At 40.1% G+C, this 16,310-nt stretch overlaps 1 pseudogene; it reads left to right on the top strand.

The window, feature by feature from the left end:
* The first annotated feature begins 1,410 nt into the window (after nucleotides 1–1,410).
* On the top strand, nucleotides 1,411–2,075 carry LOC123853241 (cleavage and polyadenylation specificity factor subunit 5-like; annotated as a pseudogene).
* The last annotated feature ends 14,235 nt before the right edge of the window (nucleotides 2,076–16,310 follow it).

The raw sequence follows: 16,310 nt of genomic DNA, 5'->3' as shown, positions 1-16,310 counted from the left end.
CCACAGTGGAAATAAACAGGGAGAAAATACAAGATGGAAAATCTGGAATTCAGAGAAGGCAAGAAGCTAGAGCTAGACACTGACCTTGATAACATAACCTACCCTTGAACTCTTCAAAATCTTGGTGGAGGGCAATGTATTTTATGCAGGGCATGGAACAGGAATAAAGGCCAACCTAGATTTAGGAAGAAAGGATACCAAAGCTGACATCTGGGTTCTCATTGTGAGTAGCCATAGACTAGTGTATGTCTATGTCAAATATGTAATAAATACCAAAACATGCTAGAGAGAAAGAGATCAAAGCAGGGAGAGAATCAGGAAAGGATTTTAGAAAAAGGAGAGTTCAAAGCATGAGCCTCAACCTGATCTCACTAGCTAATATGAAATATGGCCACTTTGTTATAATGTTAATGCAATACCATCTGGAAGCTGTGTCTTGGCTTCAAAGGTTTTGTAAAGACACCCAAAGCCCATGGGGACTGGTCATATGTAACCCAAATTTTAAAAAACTGAGGAAAATAAAATTTCTTCAAAGGATCTCCCAGGAGAGTTCTAGTTTTCTTTGATCTTTTCAGCTAAGGTCTAATGCTAGTGGTGTCTTTCCTATGAATTCCCCACATAGGAAATAGAGAATGTGAACTTAGAATCCCACCTGCTTCTAATGTGAGAAGAGAAATAGCATACTTGTCCGATGTCTTTGAATCTCACTTTTGACGTGCCTAACAGTGTGACCCTGAGAAAGTCACTAGACTCTTCTGAGCTCCACTCTGTAAAGTAAGGGATGAAGGCAGCTACTTCATAATGTCATTAACAGAATTATAAGACCTCATAAGTAAAGCACATTGCAGAATACCTAACAGTAAATATTCAATAAACTGAAATCCTTATTCCTGTCAAGAGGAATTCTTATCATAAGCCACTCCAACATAAAATTATTTTCTTTTAGATGTATATTCATTCATTTCTACAAATATTTGAATTTAATATATATTTATAATATTATGTTAGATGTTAGAGAAACTACCAAAAATATAACTTTCCCACCTTCTCAGAGTTTGTCATCCACCTGGGGACACGAGATATACACAACCACATAAAATAATTAAAAAAAAAAAAAAATACAAACGAATGTCATTAAGTGCCAAAGGGTGTAAACAGCATATACCACAGTATGGAGATTTCATTGTTTCTTTGAAAAAAATGAAGGATTATCAGGAAAAAAAATACTTTCAGATTATCAGAAAAAATGTATTGCTCATGCCTACTTAGTAGCTATTTAATTCAACATTCTGACCTCGGTTACTGGGTCAGACAAAGGTCCATCAATAAATCAATAGATATTTGATGAGCATCTATGATAATCAAACATTACTGATGTTCTCATATTAATGGTGGCTACTGCTGAGCAGAATGCAGAATACCACTGCCAGCACAGGGAAAGTTTCTGGGCCTCCCCCTTTCAGCTCACCACCAATGCCTGAAATTACCAGCATGTTCATGGTGCTACAGAATTGCAGACTGGCCAGCCCCAAGTGGAGAGGAAGGGGCAGAGGAGGTGGGAGTATCAACCAGTTTGGCAACAAGTGTATCCAGATGACCAAGCCCCTTACCCTGGAGTGCACCATCAACCTGGACCCTCTTACTGATTATACTTTTGTTATAAAAAAAAAATCCCTCTATAAGGACAGCTCTGTTGCAGCTAGATTTCATTGCATGAGTGAGGAATTTGATAAAATTGGAAAGAGGAGGGTCATAGAAGGGGTTCTGATGGTGCATGAGTACTGGCTGGCCCATCCATACTGCTACAGCTGGGAACAACTTTAGGTCACCAAGTTAAGTGGTGAACTTAACCCAGGAGAAGAAGCTGAAGGACTAAAATGCTTAATGACAGTGATACCGGGCTGTCAAGGTCATTGATGATTGCATTGGTAACTGGCAGAGACCAAATTTTGAACCTCCTAAATATCCATGTAGCTGCACCGTTGTTTGACTTGTATGATGATGCCCCAGGGTAAGGACCCATCATTTCTAGTCTCTCTCAGCTTTTGGGCAGGTTCAGTTTTATATACAACTAAATTCCTGAGCAGTAGAGAAATAAAAGAAGCTGTCTCTATGAGCACAGCTATACACAGTGTAGAATAAATATGGTAGAAGAAATGTTTGGGGGTATTTTTTGTTTTATCTTTTTCCCAATCCCCAAAATGTCAGCTACTGTCCATTGTTTGAATAGTAAAATTAATACAAAAAACTGGACAGTGGTGTAGCCAAATATGAAAATGTTTAATTTACTTTTTGTTCTACATACATTTTTTTAATATATTAAAGAAAGTAGACTTCAAAAAAAATTTTCTAGCTAGCCCATATCCTCTTTAGGCCTCAATGCATCATATCAACCTTAACCGAATCTTATCATAACTACACTGCAGTCATGACTCTGCTTGTTTACATCTCATCCTTATCCTAGGCTTTTACTCTGGCGTTTTGTTTCAATGTATTGGGACCAATCAGCAGTCTCAAAGTGCTCATCAGCATATGACTTCTCTTTCCTTTCCTTTTCTTTCCCTTTCCTTTTCCCTTTCCCCCTTCCTTCCTCCCCCCTCCCTCCTCTCTTCCTTCCTTCCTTCCTCTTCTTCTCTTCCTTTCTCCCTCCCTTCCTCTCTTCCCCTCTCTCTGTCTCTTTCTTCCCAAAAGCCCCATTGGTGTCATTGCTCTAGGTGGTACTTTACAAGTTTCAATCAAGACAAGAATCACCAGGGCCCTTGTTAAAATGCAGATTCTGATTTCAGTAGGTCTGGGTGAGGCTAAAATTCTGCATTTCTAATGAGGCTCCCAGGAGATGCCAAAGCTACTGGTCTGTGGACATACTTTGAGTAGCAAGGCACTAGTTCTCCATATCCCTTACAGCATGGTGACTATAATTAAAAATACTAAATTGTATAGTTGAAAGTTGCTATGAGAGTAGAGTTTTAATGTTCTCACTGTAACAACAAAGTGGTAATTATGCAAGGTAAAGGGTTTGTTAACAAACCTTATTTTGGTAAACATTTCACAATATATACATGTATCAAATCATTACATTGTACACCTTAAACAATGTTACATGTCAGTTTTAGCTCAATAAAACTAGAAAAGAAACCCTTACAACACTTCAATTATAAGCATTTCTTTAAAGGGCTAGACATAGCTGGGGAGGCAGGAAATACAAGAAGAGACTTTGCCTGCTTCTGTTATTCTATTATTATAATCTATTAACCATCCAGTAATAATGGTTAACAATTCCTGAGGACTCTCTTTTTGCCATTCATTGTGCAACACGCAGTGACTGCATTTATTATTTCCTTTAGTCTTTACCCTGTGAAGTAGGAATTACTACTTCTTTTTTTAAAAGATTTATTTATTTATTTTAGAGAAGAGAGAGGGAGAGAGAGAGTGCGTGTGCATGTGAGCAGGGGGAGGGCATAGGGAGAGGGAGAATTATACTCCACACTGAGCAGGAAGCCCCATGAGGGGCTTCATCCCAGGACCCCAAGATCATGACCTGAGCTGAAACCAAGAGTCAGATGCTTAATTGACTGAACCACCCAGGCACCCTGGAATTGTTATTTCTGTTGTTTTTTTTTTTTAAAGATTTTATTTATTTATTCATGAGAGACAGAGAGAGAGAGAGAGACAGAGGCAGAGGGAGAAGCAGGCTCCCCACGGAGCAGGGAGCCCGATGCGGGACTCGATCCCAGGACCCCGGGATCATGACCTGAGCCAAAGGCAGACGCTTAACCGACTGAGCCACCCAGGCGTCCCTGTTATTTCTGTTTTGCAGATGAGAAAACTGAGGCCTAGAGAGGCTGAATAACTTGTTCAAGGTCACATCAACTAGTTATTCCTGGCAGAGACAGGAATTGAACACAAGCAGTCTAGTTTAGGGTCTAAACTCTTCACACTCACTATCCTATCTCTTTCATACTATACTCACTAAGCCAAAATATAACATTTGGTTCTAGGGCAATAGATTATTCTATTGTTCATTCAATATCCTTACAACTGAAATCCTTAAAAGCTCTTTCCCAACCATTGAGAAAGGGTGAGATACCGGTGATTTATAAAAGTACTCCCTACTTTTTGCCTCAGGGAACATCTACCAGTTAAATTGCCAGACCTTTAGGTAGCTCACTACCACCCACGAGCCATGAGCCATCACCTATTCTTGTTCCCCCTCTCCTGCCACTTGGAACTTCCACCGGCTCTGAAACTGGTCCCTTGGCTCCATGATGAGCAACCAAAGGCCGGCTCCAGCCACTTCGCAGACCACACTCCCAGAGCCATCCAGGTAAGTTCTACCTTCCTCCACCAATCAAGAAGGAAAGTTTAGACACTGAGCCAGTTGTGAGCCACAAAAATGAATTCAGGCTTATTAATTTCTAGTCAGGAAAGGCTTTAACAAATCAGGGAGCATTTTGCTTAAGTGACCTCATCTCCTATTTGTACCCTTAATGGAGAAACTGAAATTGTTAAATCAGTGGAATACGTTGCCTCCTTTTGCGCACAAATAATTTATTTTAAGACTTTTCATGCCTTCAGGGTTCTCTTTTCTGGGTCACAAATGATAAAGCGCAAAAAATTTTATTCATTTCTATCATGGTCCTGGAGATGTTAAAAATCATATTCTGCTTTTAATAGCTTCTCTATCAATACAGGCAGTAACCTCTTAGCCAGCCTCCTGTCTCTAACTGCTATTCCTGCCAGTCTGTCTTAACTGTGGAACAATTTGCTTGTGTGAGCTCTCATTTATTAAGTGAAGACTACAGCTAAGTGCTTTGCAGAATATATACAGCATTAGCACTTTGTGGGATTCCTTGTGGTTTTGTATATTGATGACAATAATATGTCTTACATTCATGTAGTTCTTTATATTTTTCAAAGGGCTTTTTGTGTTCTTTACCTCATTTGATCCAAAACTACCTTGCAAGAGAAGTAGAATAAATATTAATCTATCTATTTTATAAATTAAAAACTTGAGTGTCATAGAGGTTAAGTGACTTGTTCTGGGTTAGACAACAAGTTTTGTCAGTGTGAGTTTGGAACTGGGAGTTCCCTAACTCACTGTACACTTTTTTTTTTTCAATACAGAAAAATGCAAAACAAAACAAAACTTGTGCCAACCACCAATACTTAATAAATGTTATCATTTTGTCATAGAAGGAAGGAGGGGAAGAAGGAGGGAATAGTATTTCTGGCTGGTTGGTTCACAAAGGAGATAGAATTTTATCTCAGTCTTGAAGGATAGCTGAAATGTTAATGACCAGTAGGAGAAGGAATTGGTATAAGCAACAGTGTGGGTATATGACCATCTATGGATATGCAAGTTGGGTTTATGAGGCATTTGTACAAAAATATGACTCGAGCAGGAGACTTAAGTAGGAAGTTAGTAAGAAGTAAACGGAGATCAGATGGTAGAGAATCTTGAATACCAGCCTAAGTAGTTTAAGATTATTCATATTTGCATGGTTGAATACTACATACACATGGCACATATTGCTTTTTAAGTCAATCCATTTTATCTCAACAATAACCACCAGGCTTAATGCTGGGCAAAGTACAAAAGGTATTTGACCTTGTGATCTTTCCACCTGAGGTCCTGCCCCCACTACTAAACACCCCTTGCTCAACCTTTGGTCTGAATCACCATATTGGTACACATACAGTGCAAGGGTAAGGCCATAAGTCTCAATGCTTGACCATTTGTTGAGAAGTATTTGCAAGAAGTCTATCATGGTAAGAAGTAACTGACATCCATTTTACTAGTTAACATCAATTAGCCATAATTTTTTTTATTGCCATCAAGCAATTGAACTTAAATATTAAGGAAATGCAAAACAGTAATTGTATACTATATGTGGTCATATATGTCTTTAAAAAAAGAAAAAGAGGGGTGCCTAGGTGGCTCAGTCAGTTAAGCATCCAACTCTTGATCTCAGTTCGGTTCTTGATGTCATGGTCATGAGTTCAAGCCCCATGTTGGGCTCCATGCTGGGCATGGAGCCTACTTAAAAAAAAAAAATAAAAATAAACAAAAGAAAAAAAAGGAAAAGCACCTAGACTCTATATACTGTGGGACTCATTACATTTAGCTCAGATCCAGCATCTTCTTATTACCTATCTCCATCCTTGGTGATGAGAATTCCAGTTGAGAAAAGGAATAGCGGGATTCTGTAGAAATTCCTTGGTAAAAAGAATACTGAATTATGGGGGCGCCTGGGTGGCTCAGTTGGTTGAGCGACTGCCTTCGGCTCAGGTCATGATCCTGGAGTCCCGGGATTGAGTCCTGCATCGGGCTCCCTGCTCGGCAGGGGGTCTGCTTCTCCCTCTGACCCTCCTTCCTCTCATGTACTCTCTCTCTCATTCTCGCTCCCTCAAAAATAAAATAAATCTTTAAAAAAAAAAAAAAAAAGAATACTGAATTATGTTCCCTAGAGCCTACTGACAACGTTAGAATTTCTCAGCCTTGACACTATTAGCATTGTGGGCCTAATAATTCTTTGTGGGAGTGGAGGGCTTTTCTGTGCATAAGAGGATGTATACCATCATCCATGGCCTCTACCTACTAGATGCCACTATTAACCCCCTAGTTGTGAAACCCAAAAATGTCTCCAGATAGTGCCAAATATCCTCTGGATGGCAAAATTGCCCCTGGTTGAGAAGCACTGGACCACAGCGCAGAATCTCAGAAGGATCTTAACAATAAGTTCGAAAAAAAAAAAAAAAAAAAACTAAGAAAATAAATGAACTAGCCTCTTTATTTCCCTAAGCTTCCCAGTTCATCAAGACTTTGCTATATAATATCATTTGCCCAGGTAAACCTATCCAAACCAATAATGAGAAGGAAAAAAAAGAAAAAGGATGACAGAAAATAAATCCCAGCTATGAACCAGTTAACTAACATTCCACACGAAGTTATAGACAATTTCCCCCAAGAAATTAAATTCCTTTACAAAAGTACCCTGAGGACTTTAACACAAATCACTCTTCTTACTTGAGACTATTTATCATTTTTTAGAGCTTATAAATTATACACACCAGCAGCAATTTTATACACCAACAACCACAATAATCCAGACACAAAACAGAGTAGTTGAAGGGTACACTCTTAACAAAGAGAGAAAGAGATGGAGGGAGGGGGCAAGAAAGGAACTAACCGTGCTCTCCTTTAGAGCTCTCCTCTCAGGGACATCACTTTTCCTTTCTGTCTTCACTGTCTTAATAGATTTCATCTTCCTTTAAAAGACAAGTCACAATCTGTCCCTGAAGACAGCCGTTATCATTAAAACGCTCCGCTGGGGGCAGAGGGGCAACATAACTCAGTGTGAGACAGGACATGAGAGAGGATGTATGACACTTTTCCTTCAGGGCCAGCATTTTGGAGAATGGAGGGACTAAGACAGGACTCCCAGAGGTCAACCCTTCCATCCTCTGGTTGAGGCTGCTGCCTAAGCCATTTAAGAAGGAAAGTAGTCAACTCTCTCAATTTACATTTCCAGAGTGGAGTTATTTTCACATTTCACGCAATTAAAAGAGTGAAGATAGATCCCAGAGCAATAACATTGCTTTTCCAGTGATATCCTGTGCTCCCCTTAGTGCTCCTGATCTGAACATCACTTAAAGCAATCAAGAATCAGATACTAGATACTCATCTGTGCAGCACACAGAATATATCACTCCTGCCCTCCCATGTTGGGGGTGAAAAGAAACCAGAGGAAGGACACTCAAACAGTGGTCAACTTCCATTGCGGCGCTTTTCCTCTCCCCATTATTTTGGGTAATAACCTACATATCACAATTAAGCGGCACACCATCTATACAACTCAATAGATAAAAAATAAAGTAATTACAGTATTTAGAGGGGGAAGGCACCTTGAAACATCTCTATTTCCAAACTCATTTAACAAAAAGGGAAAGCCAGAGCTAGAGAGGTAAAATGACACTGCCCAGGGTCATTCGGCTGATCAGTGACCTGTGAGAACCAGAGCCCCTGTCTCCTGACTCTGAAATGCTCTGACTTTAATGCTGCTTCTCAGGAACAGTGACAGAAAACCCAGCTCACAATGGCACCAGAAGGAAAAAAGAAAAATTGGGAGTTCCCATAACCAAACAAATCAAAGATAGTGTTTGGTTTTATGAGACTGCCTGGCACAGCCATTCTGCTTCCTTAGTACCACCCCAATTCTCTTTGAGTCATTGCTGTGTCTCCTTTTCTCAGCCAGGTGGTTTGGGTGGATATGGCCTCACTGTCAGCCCGATACATCCTCCTTTTAGATTCACATTTAGCTGCAAACCCTGCACAGTAAATGAATTTATCAGATTGCTTTCCTCCCAGTGAAGAGAAATAGGAACATCGGGAAGGCAGGCACCTGAGGGTAGGATTGGAACTGGGGGCCCCAAATATACACCTTTCTTTTGTTTGAAGCTGATGCTAAGAGGCTTGTGAGAGCTCACAACTAGAGAGGCCCAAGACTTTCCACCAGATATCACAGGGCAATTGCTGTGGAATATAACTCCAGTTAACTAACTCAAAGTACCCTGGATCCAACCAGGAATTAGCAAGAGAGGTCTCAGACAACTCTACCAAACAACAGAACATTGTGCTTACATTCCAAGCCACTTCAGGTAAACACTCTAATCTTAAATGAAATCCCACACATGCTGAAAATCAATGACTCCATTTATTACTACTTATGAGTTTATGCTGCTCGGGTTATTACCAGAAGGAGGAAGAGGTCTCCCTTTATATCTTTATTTTTTAAAAATATTACCCAAGTAATAACAACAATTATATTTTATATTTTTTAACCTAAAGATCATATTTGACTAACATGTTTGTACTTTCCAAAACCTAACATAACCAAAAAAGACAAATACCATATGATTTCATTTATATGTAGAATCTGAAAAGCAAAACAAATGAACAAAAAATACAAAACAAATAGACTCCTAGATAACAGAAAACAATACGATGGTTGCAAGAAGGGTGGGGGATGAGGGAATGGGTAAAAGTAGGGAAAGAGATTAAAAGGTACAAACTTCCAGTTATAAAATAAATAAAACACAGGGATGCAATGTACAGCATGGGGAATATAGTCAATAATATTGTAACAAATTTGTATGGTGGCACATGGCAGCTAGATTTATCATGGTGATCACTTCCTAATGTATATAAACATTGAATCACTATGTTGTACACCTAAAACTAATACTGTATGCCAACTACACTTCAATTAAAAAAAAAAAAACCCTATTATATATAGTCTCATTTGGTCCTCACGAGGCATTATTTATCCCCACTTTATAGATGAGGACAACTGAGCCACTGGTTCAAAGTGATTATCCAGTAATAGTAAAAGAATGGTAGAACCAGGACTCACGACATAGGATTAAGTTAACATTTAAATTACTAGGCTTTCAATAAAGTAAATTATTCTCTAAAAGAAAAAGACACATTAACTTAATATGATGCAAAGAGTAGGGGTCCTTTATTTTTCTTGTAATGGCTCCAGATATATAATTCTCCTTCTCTGTCTCCAAAGCTTTGAAAGTTGATCTAATCTTCATAAAGACATAGATAGATCCTAAAGCAGACACAAAGAAAATGATTTTGAAGTAGCATGATGTTGTTGAGAACTTCTGATAGGTTCGTTCGAATTTCGTGAAACTCTGGCTTGGTGCTCCTGACCCTGCTAGAGGGCTTGCTGTGGCAACGTGTGTGTATGTGCATGTGTGTGCATGCAAACACATGCACGCGCATGCACACATCGTGTAAAATAACAAAGGGCAACATGTGATAGACCATGCTATGAAAATGAAAGACTGAAAATTGCATTTATTTTTTACATGGCACTATTGACTTTCGATTGGGATTCGTCATTTACATAGCCACTTAGGTCAGCTGACATTCAAAGTGATTCCTTAGCTTGATATTTACACTGACTCTTAGTTCTCTTTCTACTAAAAATAAATAAGCATTTTGGACAATAACAACGATCTTGTGTCTGTGAATCTGGAGATGCTTTTTAAATCCCATTCTCTGAGAAGCAGCGCTAGGTCGATCAGAAGCATTTAACTCTGTCATCCAGATATTCCTTTACTGGATCTACTTTTTCCATTTGTTTTTACAATCATTAATGATGAGGAAATTTGGCCACTCCATTGAAGTTTCAGAAGACTTAGCGAAAGGTTTTGAATTACTTCCCAATTCATGCTGGAAAGATCCAGAAAGGCATCAGAGGCCAGCAGCAGCCAATTCCTAGAGCAGGGGAATGGAAGAGCTGTTTCAGGCATTGTCATGGGAAGACACAGAAGAAGGAGATTGGGTTGTGGAGAAGACTAGACATCTCCTCCCAACCCACAAGTGCTTGAAATGGGCCAGCTCCGTGTATGTTTTGTATGTTGGGATTTTGCTTAAGAATTATTATGCTAATCTCTGGTTCCAAAGACACACTGAAAAAGCTTTGAAAAATTTGAGAGCCATTCAGACAAAATGATTTGGCCCATATTACATAGTCCCTGCAAAACAAGGATCCCAGCCCAAGTCATCCAAGTCCCAGCACTGTTCTCATCAGCAATCCACATCCTCCTGATTTCTTACCTCTAATCTCATTTCACCCTCACAGCAACCAGGCAAAGTAGATAATATTAACCTTTTTATGTAGATGCAAAACTAAAGCCCAGAACTTCAGATTATCTTGGCTATCTAGTCTAAGGTTGGAATACCTACATCTCCTGACTACAAACTCCCACGTTTTTAGCACTATATGCACCATGTCTCAATGCAAAAGACAGTGGGTTTTTAAAAAAAATATGAGTCATGCTATCTCCTTTCCCTATTTTAATTTAAATTGTCTCCTGCACACACCACCTTGTCTCTTCTGAAATGTTCTTTGTCTTTTATCTTTGTGTCCGTTTCTTCTCTATTAAACTGATTTTGTCTGTGGTGCCCTTCCAGGATGACCTCTGCCTGGCACAGAAAGCCATCCAACAGGCCATTTGTCACACCTCATCTCTTCTCTTTTATGAAAGGGACAAAAGGCTGTCTTTGAGCCCCCTTTGGAAGTGTTTTCATGCCAATCCAAGAATTACTGTTGTGTTTGTTTTCTAGCCAGTGCAGTGTGAAGCCATTCATGGGGCCGCATGGACCTTGTCTAGTCACATTCCAGGCCATTCTTGGAACGTTTTGGGGAAACGCATCATCGCTCTGCTGGTGGGAGACAAGTCTGTGTCCCTGCCTGAGGCTGGCAGCCAGTGCATCTACGCCCTCGACTGCACATGAAAACATCTCCTGCCATCTCCACCGGGCAGTGCAGTACACACATAGGGAGAGGGGAGCAGAATTAAGTGTTCATCCAAAAAAAAGGAAAAAAAAAAAAAAAAAGACCAGGAAGAAAACAACAACCTCCTAAATGTGTATCTCTCTGGAAAACAAGGAAAGAAAATGAGCTGAGCACTTTAAGGAAAGGCAAGCTTTTCCCAAACAACCTGAGTTTTTATGGGGTAACAGAAATAGATCCAGAATTGGGAGACATGAACACTAATTCTGATTCTGCCACTAACTAGGTGTGTGACTTTGAGCACATTGTTTTATTTTGTCCTTAGAAAATGGGGCTAATATTTCAAACCCCGTAAGGATTAAATGAAATATTATTCACTGATTAACTTGATAAACAAAGGAAACTAAACCAATAGCCATTGTTTTTGCTCTGCCTTCTGGGTCTCAATCCCTCAGTCTGTAGAATGAAGATAGAACTATGTCCCTCAAGCCAGCTGTGTATCTGAAATACCTAGGAAGCTTTTAAAAAATCTAAATTGGGGGCCTCATTACAATCTTGAGCATTAGGGCCCAAGAACATGTTTTTGTTTTAATTCACCATGTTATCTGAATGCAGCCTGCCCAGAACTGGTTTTTGGACCTCCTGGACTACCCACTGAAGGTCACCAGTTCAGTGCTTTGTGATTCTCAAAGAAGACAAAACAGGGGCACCTAGGTGGCTCAGTTGGTTAAGCATCTGCCTTTAGCTCAGGTCATTATCTCAGGGTCCTGGGATAGAGCCCTGCATAGGGCTCTCTGCTCAGCAAGGAGCCTACTTCTCCCTCTCCTCCACACTCATGCTCTTTCTTGTTATCTCTGTCTCTCTCTCAAATAAATAAATCTTAAAAAAAAAAAAAAGACAAAACAGCTGATGTGAGCTAAAGTTGCCTATAATTTCACCATTAAAGATACAGTATTTTGAGTTATAAAAACTTTATTTTCAGAAGTCCCCTATTAAAAGGTAAATATCCTTCATAGGGGCAATATCCTATTCCAGTGCAGTTTATTTGTTGACCCTTGTCAACTATACTAACTAAGAGCATACTTAACATAGTGGAACACAAGAAATGCCAGTGTATGTGTGAGGGTAGAATTTTCTAGAATAATATCTTTATCTTCAAATATGGTAACTGAGCCCCAAAGAGCTTATAAGTAGAGAGATCATATAATTTTCATCCAAAATGAGAGTAAAAGGGGGATTGTTGATAGTCACATTAGACATAAATCAGGGCATACAGGAATATATGTTCTCTCTAGTTAAAAGGAATTGTCTACATCACAAAGAAAGTTAACATTTGAGAGAAGGAGTCTAGAAATATCAAAGAATGGGACTAGAACTTCAGCCTCCAGACTTCTTCACTGACCCACATCACAGCCTATGTGATTCAAATTCATTTCACTTTGGGACCATGTTCACCCTTATTTCTCAGAAACAAGCTAGGAGTATATACTTTTCTCTTCTACTTCTTTCCTATCTCCATATTCTAGTTGGCCTATTTGGGGGCTTGGGCTCCATCACATCTGTGACACTTCATTGACTCAGAGAATTCACTGAGTTGAAGGTGCCTTTCCTTTGGATAAGCAAAGATACCTGCTCTACAAGATCAGCAGAAACCCATGTGAATATCAGGACTCTACCCAGATCCTTAGAAACATCCCCATCTGAAGACAAATGTTCTTGAGGCTGTTGCATGATTCTTACAGTCCTGTATTAACTGTCCAGTGACTCTGTGCTTTGCCCCTCTGATTCCCATCAGCAGTGCCTTAACTGAACCCAAGCAGCCAGTTTGTCAATACCCACCAGGCAGCAGGAAAAATGTCTCTTCCCAATATTAGATTTTCTAATATCACTTGTCTAACAAAGGTTATTTCACTCTGGCTTTGTTTCTGGGAGATGACTCCTGGGTTGGTAATGACCCTTTTCCTATACCCCTATTCTCAGTCAGCCATATTAACAGGTACCAAACACCAGGCTTGGGGTTTAAAAATAAATAAATAAATAACCTGTTTTTCAGTTCCCCTTCATGCTTGAAAGGAAATTTGTAAATTGTCAACTTGACTTAATTTTTCCTCTGGACTCACACCTATTTGCTATAATAAGAATTTCCCCCCTGGGTTTCACTCATCTGCAGCATGTGGCAGGAAAAAGGGGGATTAGGATTGTATTTGTCGACTTTTCTGAGAGGATTTTCTTTCAGCAAGTCTGCTATCAATTCTGTCTGCCGAAATAGCATTTTAATGTGTTTCCTGCCGGTCAAGTATGTTCTGTTAAGTTAACTTCTGCCTCTGCTGTGTTTTCTGATGGTGTTTACCATTATTTTTTTCCCATTGTTATCAAGCTTATTATTTTTAATACAAATGTGGATTATGCTATTTTGATCATGTCTCTATTTCTGCAATACATTAGTTCAAAAGAAAAAAGGGGAGGGTGTAGAGGAGGCAGCAAACTGGGCTTTCTCCTGCTGGAAAGACTCTTTTAATGAGTTTTATTCTGTAGATGGGGAGATGCTCTTAACCTCCCTGGCCCAGTAAGATGTGATTTCTTGACACTGAGCGTATTGCAAATGCATTTTTATCAGAGCCGTATAAAGTGGACACCGAGGGGATTTCTCCAGTATTTAACAAAGCCATCTATTTGCAACACAGAGTAATGCTTTGTTTACCCTTCCTCTTTGTCCTGGGCATGGTATTATTCTAGAGGCATTGCTTCTCCCTTGCAAACTGTCAGTGGCCAAGGGTACTTTTCAGTGTGTTTGGGATCATAATTGGCAAAAATGTCTGCTCAGTAGTGAAACAGAGGTAAAGGTCAGACACGACCCGGTGGGGGCCATTCTCCAGTTTGCATGACACAGACACCAAAGTACCTTGCCCATTCTCCAAAGTTCACAGACCCTTCTCCGTATTCCAGGGACACAGCCTTTCCTCCCTGCCAGATAATTAGCAGCAGCAGCGAGCCCAGCCAACTTGTCACTGGGCACTCAATGGTGCTCCTTTCCTCCAAGTTCATTTCCTTGGAAGGTGAGAGCCATTATCGTAAAGAGGGATATTGTAAATTCTGTTCCTTCTGCTACACTGTGGCTCTGAACAGAGAAATTTGTGTTTTCTGCCAGGAAGAAGAATAACATTTATTTAATGGATGCTGAGCAAAAGGTATTCACATTTCATGCTTCGGGGCTTAAGCCGATCCTAGATCAGTAGGGAACTTTTCCAGGCTCCGAATTATACAACTGGGTAAGTGCTTTGTGCTAACAACCCTTCTGTCCCCATCCAGGCATGGTCTGAGGTCAGCATCTCAGGGGTGCCCCCACATCCTCTTAGCTCCTAAATTTGTTCACAAACCATGCTTTACATCCCTGCTCCTGCCAGCTTCCCCTACAAACTTAAACCTATTGGTATTTTTTATAGACAGTTCTGCCCCACTGAATTCCAGTTCTGCTTCACCAGCATCCCAGGCCCTTTAAGGGAATCCTCTACAGCATTAGAGCTGTTAATACATGCGTGTTTCCTCCCTCAGCTTTGGGGACAGCTGAATACCAAGAGGACAGGGGAAAGAGGGCAGCTTTCAAGCTAGAAAGATCAATACAGGTTTAACTCATTTTTGCACTCTTAAGTAGTTGGGCAATCATAAATTGCTTTATCTCATTGACAGTCAGTTTCCTCACCTGTAAAAAGGAATAGTAAATCTTGCCTTGCAGCACTGTTGCAGGGACCAAGTAAAGTCTCATGTAGATGTGTGGTCCGCAAGGACAGAAGTTGGATCGTGTCTCCCTTCTCTCAGGGGGCTGCAATCTAGTCTAACTCTAACACTAACTTGCTAAGTAACTTCTGGCAAGTCATTCAAATTCTCTGTGAGTTCATCTCCAAAATGAGGAAGAGAAAAACCTCTCTCCTGCCTTCCCTACAGGATTATTATAAGGATTAAATGAAATATTCATTAAAACAGAAATTTCTACAATGTAAAAAGAAGTGTGGCCAAGAAATAAGGTGTTATTATGCTCATGCTTACTCTTATTATCTTTAAGTTCTAGAAATTCTATGTTTTAAAGTATTATCTACAATTAACTAGACCCATCTAAAAATAGAATGATGCCCTTTAATCACATGTAGATACAAGCCACAGTGCTCTGATGGTGGAAAAGCTGACATAATCTTGTGTCTTGAGAATAGGTTTGCTCTCAGAGCTGAGACAAAAGATTCCTGGTGGCTTGGTCTCTACATAAAATGAATAAGGACTGGGACATTTTATTGTATCATAATTAGGTGAAAGCCTTGCATGTAAACCTGTGAGGCACATAACAAACATTCATTTTAGCTGTTCATGGTGTGCCAGTCAGTCTTGGCCTTTCTCCTCACTCCCACTGCTGGCCTCCTGACCCTCTCCACCCCTCCTTCCCATACACTCTGCCTCTCCTCCCCCCAGTTCCCAGGGCCATCTGGACTTGAGAAAGGCAATAACCAAGCACTTCCAGTTACACACTTAATCCTTGCTGCTAGTCTTCCCTGGGCATAAATTCCCAGTCTCCTAGCTAAGGTTCTAGGAGATTCTACTTTGTTCTTGGTTCCTGAGCCCTTTCTCACTGTCTCACTGATGTACAGGGAGCTTTCTTCTCCATCCTCAGGACTCCTCACTACTCCCTACTTGACCTCAGATCTTCCAAAATTTAAGACTCTTCTGCTTGCAAAAAAACAAAAACCATCTCAATCTACCTTGTGAAATAAAAATTAGAGGAATCTGCTAGGAGAACACAGAAGTGCCACAGAACCCAAGGCTTGAATCATGCTGAGCTCCTCTCCACTCATATCTCTTTCTCATTGCTTGGTTTCTCTGCAGTGGGCTGTTTCCTCAGTCCTTGTGAGAACTGACAGCCTTGGGGAGTGAAATGTACAGATTGAGCTAGCAGAAAAGAGTAAATCACTCCTAGAGCCCAACTGCAAATTCACAGATAATGAGGACTAATTA

This window comes from Mirounga angustirostris, unplaced genomic scaffold, assembly GCF_029215605.1.
Source record: "Mirounga angustirostris isolate CCGP_5_RB_7025 unplaced genomic scaffold, mMirAng1.0.hap1 SCAF_14, whole genome shotgun sequence".
Classification (NCBI taxonomy): domain Eukaryota; kingdom Metazoa; phylum Chordata; class Mammalia; order Carnivora; family Phocidae; genus Mirounga; species Mirounga angustirostris.
The sequence above is the reverse complement of the archived record's forward strand: the minus strand, read 5'-3'. Positions and strand labels throughout refer to the sequence as shown.